Consider the following 11,486-nt stretch of genomic DNA (forward strand, 5'->3'; position numbering starts at 1 on the left):
AGTTGAATTCATTTGCATATATAAAAATCAAGTTACCATGATTTAAAATCTAATTGTGCACATTTGTTCACACTACATGGATTTTCATTGTCCAATATGTGCTTCAGCTCATGCTCACTATGACAAACATCTTGAAAAGCAACACACTTGCTGTCTCAAACTATTAACTACATCACAAGAAACTCACAAGACAAAACTGATGAAATACCTTGAAACACCACAGAGATCTCAAGACTTACAGCAAACGGGAAACAACAAACTAACTCATCCTTTTGAGTAGTGAAACAAACTCATCCTGACATCACAAGACAACAAGTTACTAAATGTGACAACAAAAATAAACAACAAAGGAAACAAAACTATCAAACAGTCAATTCCAACATATTAAATATTCATGCCCATGTGCATGCTGGGAAGAGTGGGATTGAACAATACTATTTCTGTAGGCCTATTTAATGCATTCATTTAACCCACCTGCTATAAAACAAAAAAATTATCATAATTGAAAAGCTGCATAAAAATGAATCACTTAAAGGTGACATATCATGAAAATCGGACTTTTCCCGTGTTTAAGTGCTATAATCACGTCCCCAGTGCATCTACCCAGAAAACATGAAAAAAACAAGCCAGTACATTTTTTAAGCCTTTCTCTGCAAGCTTGTGAAAAAAAACGAGCCGCCCAGATTTCGCTCCCCCGTGACGTAAAAAGGGGATCTATAATGTTACCGAGTTTTGCAAAGCATGCTATCTGTTCTGTCTTTGGCTGCACTGACCAGCACAGAACACTATTCAGAGTCCCAGCCTCAGAGAAGACAAGAGAGCGGTGCATTTATTGATTTATTTGCTGTATATTACGCTGCAGCCACACAGATCTGATATAAACATGCATTTTCTTTCCCAGCTGTTTACCTTCGCAGACATAACCGACTGTTTTTGTAACTCGTGTATTTTTAACATAAACTTGTGTATGTTAAGCATGTATTTGACAGTTTAAGCGCAATAACACATGAAAGATAATTTTTTAGTGCTCACATGTGCATGCTTAAATGTGTGCACTCTGAAAATTTTAAACTAATATGGTTTAAAACGTATAATTTCAGCGTGATAGACAGCTCATTTGCATTTAAAGAGACATGCGCAAAAACAGCCTGTTTCTGCTTCCTACCAAAATAGACATTTTCAAAATTATATAATAAATGATCTGTGGGGTATTTTGAGCTGAACGTCACAGACACATTCTGGGGACACCTGAGACTTATATAACATCTTGTAAACAAGGGCATAATAGGTCTCCTTTAAAATCTCCTAATGTGCTGTTCACACCAAACAGATTTTTACATTTTACTGCGTTGCTCTTCCATTGTTTCTGTATTTAAATATACAATGAACAGGCATCTATCAGTTCAACTTAAAGTTCAATAATTCATCTCTACCTTGCCCTTGTTTTTCCTCCAGCCCTGCATCAAAAACGTGTTTTGTCGTGAATGACCCTTAAATTGTTAGAACATTGGATTAGTAAGTAAACCAAAAAACTACAATAATCATACATGTCTATGGTTAAAGCAATTCCATAAGATTTTTTTTTTTCTCATTGCATATTCAGTTTTGTTTTGGCTCAGAATTACCTCATACAAATCTAATCCATTGTTCATGTGCAACAACAATCTACACTAGAACGTTTTGTGACTATCAGACAATCAGATTCAGCTCATTTACCAAAACTACACTTAACACCGACAATCAGTGGGCAACTCCTTTGAGCGTTATGGCCACATTACATATTCATTACACCAAACTGTGCAGAAGAGTGCAATTTTTGTGTCCCATACGAGTCTAATCCTGCTGCACATTGTATCTTTGATCTCAAAATTTTTACATACCCAATTGCACAGCTTAAACAGTGTTTAGCATTTAATTGTATTTTTTTTTTTTAGATAAACAACAGCAGAATTAAGCTAAATGTACTTAACTTGCAATATTGAACGTGTGCAATGTGTGCTTCCCAAAACATCAGGGACACTCTGTTCTTGGCGGCAACACAAAAGCACAGAGAGTGACCGCACTCTGACCGGTTAAACACGCAAAGCAATGCGGCAGTTAAAAGAAAACGGCCTCAACCACAAAGCACAGCGGCCACACTGTGAGACAATCTCGCTTTTATGGAAGGAAGGGGAAACATACTATACCCACTGATTCAGCATTACATCTCCAGTCCTACTGCCTACATCCAATGTGTAGATTTTTCACCTAGTGACAGGCAAGCAATTAAAGCCAACAGCCTTAGCCAGTGTTGGCCCCCTGGCAGAATCGGTAATGACAGCACTGGAACAGCAGTGGCAAAGAATGGGAAGAGTAATGTGATTAGAGGCCAGAATTGCAATCTTGTCACATGGAGCAGTCCCTGTATCTCCGTCTCTCTCGGCGGCGACAGAGAACCTGATTTATTGGGCCAGGAAGCCTAAGAACAAAGTGCAAACAGAAACGCAAAGCTAGTTTTGTTGAGTTATAACCACAGAAAATTGCAAACAAGCAACCATTTTTCTCCATGCAGGACCACAGACGATTGCGTGGAGCGGCCTGGAAAGTTTGCTTCGTAGTCACTATACCCAAAACGCAGGTCTGCTGGGAGAGGCGTCAGGAAGATAGCGCTTTTGTGAACTTGCACTCCACAAAGAAACAAGTGTGAGTGTGTATACACGTGTTTGTGATTTATAACCTGAACGGAGAGCGGGTTTCCATAGCAACTGGCGTTATCTCTTTGATAGGAGTTGGCTGACTGGAACCTCGTTCTGCAGGAATAAACCTCACCTGAGGCTCTGAGGCATTTAAAAATAGAAACCATCGAATTAGCGTCCGTATGTGAAACCTGTCGCAGAGCAGAAAACAAGAGCTGCAGAATCTGATCTTAATGTGAGTGAGGTTTGTGGATGAGAGAGAAACTGTGATTTTGGTGTTTGTCGTGAGCAAGCTATCTTGTGGAAAGTCAAAAACTAAATGTCTACTTAATAAGCCCTATTATGAGAAATGACAAAACTCATTAGTGTATGACTTACACTAGCATCCTTCTAGGTTACTGTGGTGAATTTATCTTTGAATCTCCTTGAGAGTGTTCTGTTTTTCTTCCTTATAGCCTAAATACTTCCTGGTGACAATTTTCAAGTTGTCTCAAAGGCTGCTCTGAAATCGTATAATAACCTATTGCCTTACACAACAATTCAATAAACAAAGAGCTAATATTGAGAACCTGACATTTCATAGGCTTCACAATCTTGACTGTTAATGTGCGGTCATGTTTACCATTGTTTTTCGTGGGTGAAATCTAAACAACAAACACATAACAGAATCAATCAATGTTTTGAATGAATCATTAAGAAAATGATTCATCTCATAATAGCTTTCCACCAAAACCCTCATTCACTATTTTTGTTGAAGATAATATTTCTCTGGATACAAACCTTCACAACTACTGTTACATAGTGCACTATATAAGGGAATAGGGGGTAATTTCGGACAAATGAAGGTGTTTTTGAACTAACCAGATGAGTGGATGAATCAATAACCCACACACAATGAATTGAATCAATGTTTTAAAGGAATTGATTGAATGAATGAACGAACGAATGAATAATAAAGACAATCAATTGTTTCGTTCCTGAATGAATAAGTCTATTTGAACAAATCGGTTGAATGAATAAACTACTGACAAAATTAAAAAGGCATTCAAGTGTCACCACCTACTGACGTAGTTATGTAATCTGCAGAAAGAGTCACTGAAAATCCTGTCCACTCATGCAAACAGTCTACTATTCAGTCGCTGTTACGTGTATAAATACTTAAATAAATAAAAATCTAGTAGCTTCAATGCAGTGTGCATCTCTGTCAGAGTGCTTCAGTGGAAGAGCAGAGCATCCGTCTGAGTGCTTTTCCTCCACCCAAAAAGACGAGCAGTCCACTTGGGGTCTCCTCCAAGATTGAACAACTGCAGCACAATTGCTCTGGCCCTTCACAGAGATTACTGTACTTCAGAACAAATGACAGGCTTGTCTGTTTTACGGCTCGAGGGACTGCGGAGGGTAGTAGGTGCAAGATCGGGGTGAAAGAATTGGCCTTTCAGTAGCCTACCACGGGATGCGTGTCAGCGCACATGGATCTGGAGACCCGGCAACTGACTGTGGCTACTTGAGCCAGTGGCTTTGGAGTTAAATCCAGAGTCTAAGCCTTAGGCCAGCATGGAGAGGAGGCCAGAGCTTTGTAGTAGGATTTGTCAGAAGAACAATATAAGCATGAGTTTGTCCTTTGCTCTGCAGGCCCGTGTGGGAGAGAACTAGAGTTTCAGACTCACTTCAGGCAAAAAAGACAGATATTTAGGTCTCAGCGTGCTGGATGTGCATTTGCTGATATTATTCTCTTATTTTCTGTGTGAGCATCTGTGGACATCATGTGGGTGTGTGTGACTCTTGAGGATGTATATAAATACATGGAATCACTTGTGTATTATTAGTACATGCTCTGATTTTCTAAATGTGGAGGTACTGCAAATCTTCTAGTTAAACAGCCAGCATTAAAAGTTTAAACTGCATTTAATTTCATTCCTCACTTGATGCCATTTCAAACACATTTTTGGGAAAACGGACACAAGGTTTCAAGGTAAAACCAGAGGATTTCATGTTCACAGATAAAGTCTCAGATCACTTCCCTGACAGCATTCAAAGTAAGGTCACTTAAGCAAATCAGGAAGTGATGACATAAGTGTTTTGATATTTTCAAAATTCTGTGCATTTGCTTGGATAAGTGTAACTTGCATTGCAGATGTGCTAAACTTGCTGTTGCCATGGCGCTTCACATGACCTCTAAATCTGTGAGCTGCATTCCAAACCGGTTCAAGGATCTCAACCGGATGGCGGTGCAGCAACCCAACCAAGCCAAAAACTAAATCTAAAAGAAATATAAAGGGAGCCCTACAGAATAGCAATTAGGTGGAGGACTCAGCATTGCATTTTATTTAACAGTTTAGGGTAGTCTTTGAGGAAAACACACCGAATCTTTCACAGCATTTGAGATCAGAAACCGCAAAGCTCTTTGGTGGTGCAAACATGGTGTAGATTTCTGCTCTGTGCCTTAGGGCTTTCCACACTACATCAAAATGAAAGATTGAATGCCATCTCCCACTGGAACACAACTGCCGCAGCGCCACACTCAAATGATTGCAAATACTAAGATCAACAGTGTATCTCACATAAATCTAAACATAAAAATGTCACTTGCACTAAATTTCTGGTCAAATTGACTGAATTTGGAATAACACACTAGCATATTGCTCTTACTATTTCTGTAATATCTCTATATGTAAGAGTCTAACTTTATGAAAATGCACAGCAACTACCATTGGGAATGTTGAAAGCCACTTGACCTACTAGACCCAACTGGTCAGTGACCAAAGCCAGTTTCCATTTAAAATCTCAGAACTTTACTGCCAAGAGTTTTATCTCAGCATTTTATGATAATGCAGATTCCCTGTATTAATTCTAGAATAGATATTTGTTACCAGGGGTGTGGTTTGAACTCACAAGGATATTTGTCTATAAGATTTTAAGCTCAATATCTTAACTACTTAAACTGTTTTTTTGCCAGATCGTAGTTGTACAACTTCTAATATGGCTTCAAGTGTGTGTTTTACAGTTTTTTTCAATTGCTTTGGCACATTTTTCGAAACATTCTCTAAACTGTGAGTGCAAATGTCACAACTGTTTGCTGGAACTTCAGAACTTTATTGCATGCCTGCAAAATGTAGTTACTCACCCAAAACATTTCATTCATGCTTCAAAACCTATTTATCGTGTAAGTAATTTGGCCAAGGCCACCAAAATCTAAAGTATTTTTGTCATCGTGTGAGCCACACTGGTCAAAATGTTTAGTTGTTTTTTCAACCATGGAATTTTATAAAAAAAAAAAAAAAAAAAGTGATATTTGTTGAGAAGAGTCAATAGTACATAGAAAAAAAGTATATGAACATTTGCATTTATACAGTACATTTATTTTTGTATGAATGTATTACATGTAAAGTAGTGTGAAGTGTAACAGTGCACTCTGTTACGGTAGTATTACCTGATGTGAACTATGGATGACAGCTATTGTACTGAAATGCAGAAGGCTGCACTTATGTATGCCATATTTCCTATCAAAAGTACAAATTTACACATTACTGTATGTGGGATTTTGATTGAAAGAGACTGTTTCAAAATGTTTGAATTATTGAGGATATGGTCGATCTCCCAATTTTTAGCTGCACCCTTCAGCCACTGTAAGGCCATGATTGACAACATTATTTCATCTGCACCTCTGTCCTTGGCCTCTTCCTCTGTTTTGCCTCTATACACTTCCATGCATCCTTACTCCTCTTCTTCCTCTCGGCTCTTGACCCTGATTGTTTTCTGAATGTTCATCCATTGTCAGAATATGTTCAACACTTTTGTGTTGTCCTCTGTCTATACATGCTTTCCAATTGAAGGGTCATGAAATGCACCTTTGAGCTATTTCAAATAGTTGGTTTATAATTGGTTGATCTATATTCTCTTCATTAGTGAGAGTCAAGATTCACTTGCACAATTCATGGCAAATTTGCAAAAAGTCTAATAGAGATGTGTAAAAAATATGCTTGACAGTTTATGTCAACTAGATCAACCATTTTGCATTTAATGACTTCTACGATGAACTAATGAATAGATGTTTTGAGGGGAAAGACAATAGCACAGAGAACTATATAATACATTTTGAGCAACATGACAATAGCAACTGCTAATGTAGGAAACAGCAGACAAGTGTACATAATCAGTTGCATGAATGTACCAAAGCAATCCCAACTTGTTCAAAAGAATGAGAAACTGCTTTTATGATGTGCACAAGTAACTCGATGTGGAGGTTGAACAAGTAGTTTTGAAAATTTCATTTCTGTTCTGAAAAATGCACCAAAACAACCGAGAAAAACTGTATCTCATCATTATAAGACAAAGCAGACTTCCTGTACTAGCTCAGGTTAGAATAGGCATTTGTTACCAAGAGTGGGGTTTGAATTCACAAGGGCATTTGTTTATTGGATCTTAATTCCAAAACATTAACCACTCTGCCAAACTGGCTGGGACACAATGTTACTACTGTAACAGACCCTCAAATTTGATGATTGACAAGGCCGTCTTACCTTAGACCCGCCCTGAGTGAGCTGTGAGCTGTCCGCCATTCTGTCGACTTGGGTGCCGGGGAAGACCAGGTGTCTCCGATTAAGCGATTGAGGTGTTTTGTTGTTGGATGTAATAATGAATATAGCAGTCGTCATTAACTCCCGACATCTGAGCCGCTGAAGATGCAAGGATTAACGTTACTTTCGGTTTTGAAGTCAATGTGCTGATCCCGATCTGCCTAAATGTGTTTATGTTCGCGCAATCATTTATTGATTTATTTATCAATCATTTTATTTTTCACGCTTCATCTACAGAAGTTAGTATGTGTTTTTTATGAATCTTTGCAAATCGCCTTTCCTAATAACGTATTTAGCCAGTTTTGCGGCTGAAGTTTACAGTCTGCTCATCGCCCCCCAGAAGAGAGGGGCAGTGTCAGCAGAGCTCATTAGCATTTAAAGCAACATAGACTAGAATGGCATGCTGAAAACAGAGCTGATTTTGACAGGGTAAAAAAGGTGTTTTTTACACTACCATTGAGAAATTTTAACCAAAGTATGTTATAGACTTTTCATTAAGACCCTAAAGAATCATATCAACTTATGGAAAATGGGCATTCGATGACCCCTTTCAGTCCAACGCCTTCACAACTCAGCCATCCTGGTATTTCTTGGCAGTTTGTCGTTGTAGAAATTGCTCTTCTAATATGGTTTCAAGTGTCTGTTTTAGCTCATCATTATAAAGCAGATTTCCTGTGCTAACTCATATTAGAATAGACATTTGTTATTCTAATGTCATTCAAACCCCGCTCTCGAGTTGGGTTTGAAACCACAAGGACATTTGTTTATTGGATCTTCATTTCAAAACCTCAATTACTTGGCCATCCTGGTTGTGACACAATATTGCTAGAGTGGTTTTCAAACCTGTCCTGGAGCCTAGCCCTGCACATTTTGTATGTCTCCCTAATCAGACACACCCAATTTAGTTCTTGCAGTCTCTACTAACGAGCTGATGAGTGGAATCGGGTGTGTTAGATGAGGGAGACATACAAAATTTACAGGGCTTGGGGTCCTCCAGGACAATTTGAAAACCACTGGTGTAACAGACCCTCAAATTTGCATATACCCCTCATATGTTGTCATTTAAAATGCTTAATTTGCACACAAACATCAAATTGAAAACATCCACTTAATTACCAGGAGTGGGGTTTGAACCCTTAAGGACATTCGTCCGTTGGAGCCTTAACCACTTGGCCATCCTGGCCCGGACACAACATTGCTACTGTAACAGACCCTCAAATTTACTCCTACCCCTCATATGTTGTAATTCTAAAAGCTTAATTTGTGTTTAAACACCAATTTGATTGCCTCAAACTTAACACAAGGAGTGGGGTTCGAACCCATGAGGGAATATGTCTATTGGATCTTAAGTCCAACACCTTAACCACTCGGTCAGTTGGATTGCTGTATCATTTATAAGATACAAAATTAGCACCAACACTGAATAATGAACAAATGTACAGGCTTAAATATACAGACTTAATGTGCAAATGCTTTTATTTCTGTGTAAATACAAGTTGCATAATGGATGTTGACATGAAGAGTGAAAATTAGCCTTGATCAATGCAGTAGCAGATGTCTAGTTGAAACTCACCAGTTGACCGAGCTCACCAAAGCAAACTTAACACCAATCCAGTCAGTTTAATTTCTCCATTACAACAAGAGTCACGGACAGATGCACTCCTGAGGCTGGAGTCTGTTCCGATCCCCTGTGAGCCTCACAACTCAGATTTTGAAAGAACAAACTGTTAAACTAGCCTTAGTGACACACAGTAGTGTCAGTGAACAAGTCAGTTAAGCCATTTATAAGGGACTCCCACACCTGCTTATTAAAAGACCCTGGTTTCATTGAGCTGTGCTCAATCATTCTGCCTTTGATGCTTGGGGGAAGGAATCTTGCTATTGATCTAAAAATCAAACTGTTCTCACATGACCGCTGAGAAAAAACACTGACCACTGACTAGCGCTGCACGATCACTCACAGATAAAGTGTGGAACAAAATAATTTATTCATGTCCTAAGAGTACTATTCAACTATATCACCATTATTCAGACTCATTTAGTGAATAAAAGCTAGCATTACCTGCACAGCAGTTCACAATCCCTTATTAAAGAGGTAACACCTTTATATTATTTAAAGTAATTGAATGAGGACATTTATTCATCTATTATCATGTTCTTATTGCTACTCTTATTAGGAGCAGGTGCTATTATGACGCACTTCTTCTAAAATAAAGATTCTTCAATAGTTCTGCAAAGAATCCTTTCCTTATGAAGAAATATTTCTTCTGTATAGTGTCCTTCGCTTAGCCATTTGATTCTATAAAACTTCTAACATTTTAAACTCAAACTACTTAAAAACTTCAAACTGGGGTCTGGGGACTCTTACAGAGTGCAAGACAAAATGTCAGACAGAAAGAAATGAATAAACGTTCTGCTTTCTAAATTTCAACAGTACTTTAACAAAGCAGCACAGTGGCTGTATAACCCAACAGATAACAGCTGTTTACTTGGGTTATACAGCAATGTTCTCAGTAGATCTGCTTTTAAACAGTAGTTATTGTAAATTGTTTATTTTTCAGAGCTTACATTTTCCAGATAATATTATAATGAATATTTTTGACTTTAGTTGAATGATGAAGTCCAATACAAGTCAGTTATTTAATTTTACAAACATTTTGTATTGTATATTACAAAATACAAAAAAGCCTATATTTATTTTATTTATATTATATTTATTTATTATAATATAATGTATATATAATTTATTTAAAATTTTTATATTACATTTAACATTATCAATGGGTAGAAAAATAAACTTTAAACAAGAGTTTACATTCTCCAGATAATATTTAAATAAATATTTTTGGCTTTAGTGTAAGGATAAATTCCAATATAAAAGTCAGTTACATCATTTTATAAATATTTTGTATTTATTTAAACCGTTTAAATGCCATTTTACACTCACTTTTTTAGTTTAGGATGTGGGAATCATCATTAGTGCCAAAAACCCAGCATAGGTGTTCTAAAAAAGAATTATAATATAGAAAGAAAAGTTTCTGTGTGGAAATTTTAAAACAAGGTTCACCGCAATGAACTTCAATAACAATTGCTCACAATAATTGGATAAGGATTTTGAAGGAGATGATTTTAAAGCGATATCACAGAGGGGAAAAAATCTATCTGATTAAGTATTTTAGGGCTGACCATAAGTAGAAAAAACTTAATTGGTTATAGAAAGCTCCGTGACTTCTAAAGATTTATTGGTTTCCATGACCCTTCCAGTCCTAAAAATCAAATTCCCTAATATTTCCCAGCTTTAAATGAGCATGGGAACCCTATGAGAAGTTCAGCATCAGACTGTAAAACATGTAATTTACATTAATAATAAACACATTTACATTCAAACTCCCAAATATCTTCACATTCCGATGTGCTATAAAGGATTATCTGAATTGTTACAGGTGTCATGACCTTTCACACAAAGTAATGACTGTACCACACAAAGGCTGTCTACATCTCATAAGTTCAAATGAGATGTAGACAGCATGATAAAGTTTTTCCTCTCTCCCCTGCATAACCTCTGTGAGCTCAGTGCCCGAGCCCGTCCCCTCTGAGCTGTAACTCTGTCCTGTTTACCCAGCACTTTTTCCTCTGGAGACGGATCAATAGAAAGGCTTCATCATCCCGCTCATCAGAGACAGACACCACTAATAAGGCTCAGAACAGCTGACTGCTCACTTTCCACTGAGCGGGAAGGACCAGGGTTAGGAAGATGAACAGTGATCCAAGAAATTGTAATGACCACTCGTCAAAGCATGTAACTTCAACATGAACTGCTACTTTCGTGAACATATTTATAGGCTTATATATTTATCCTTATCCACTTATCCCTAACAATAACATCATGAATGTGTATTAAGAAAGCAAATAGGGTAAGCTGTGATTTTATGTTGTCTTTAGGATGAAGATATTTCATACATTTCTACAAACTTATTTTTCTTCTACTGTGAATGTTGAGAATAGTTCTCAAATGTAACAATCCTCAAACAGATTGTTACATTTGAGAACTATTCTTTTTAATTTGTTCTAGAGTTAATTATCTAGAAATCAGTTTAGCCAAAGAAGGCCCATACTGGAAAATGGAAGGCTAGAGTGCATATCCATTTACAAACATAGTTACATATCCATTTCAGTATGGCCATGAGATGAGAAGAAATTTTATGCACAGTTGCATTGATGTTGAGTGTAACTG

Source organism: Barbus barbus, assembly GCF_936440315.1.
Source record: "Barbus barbus genome assembly, chromosome: 30".
In the NCBI taxonomy this organism is placed as follows: Eukaryota; Metazoa; Chordata; class Actinopteri; order Cypriniformes; family Cyprinidae; genus Barbus; species Barbus barbus.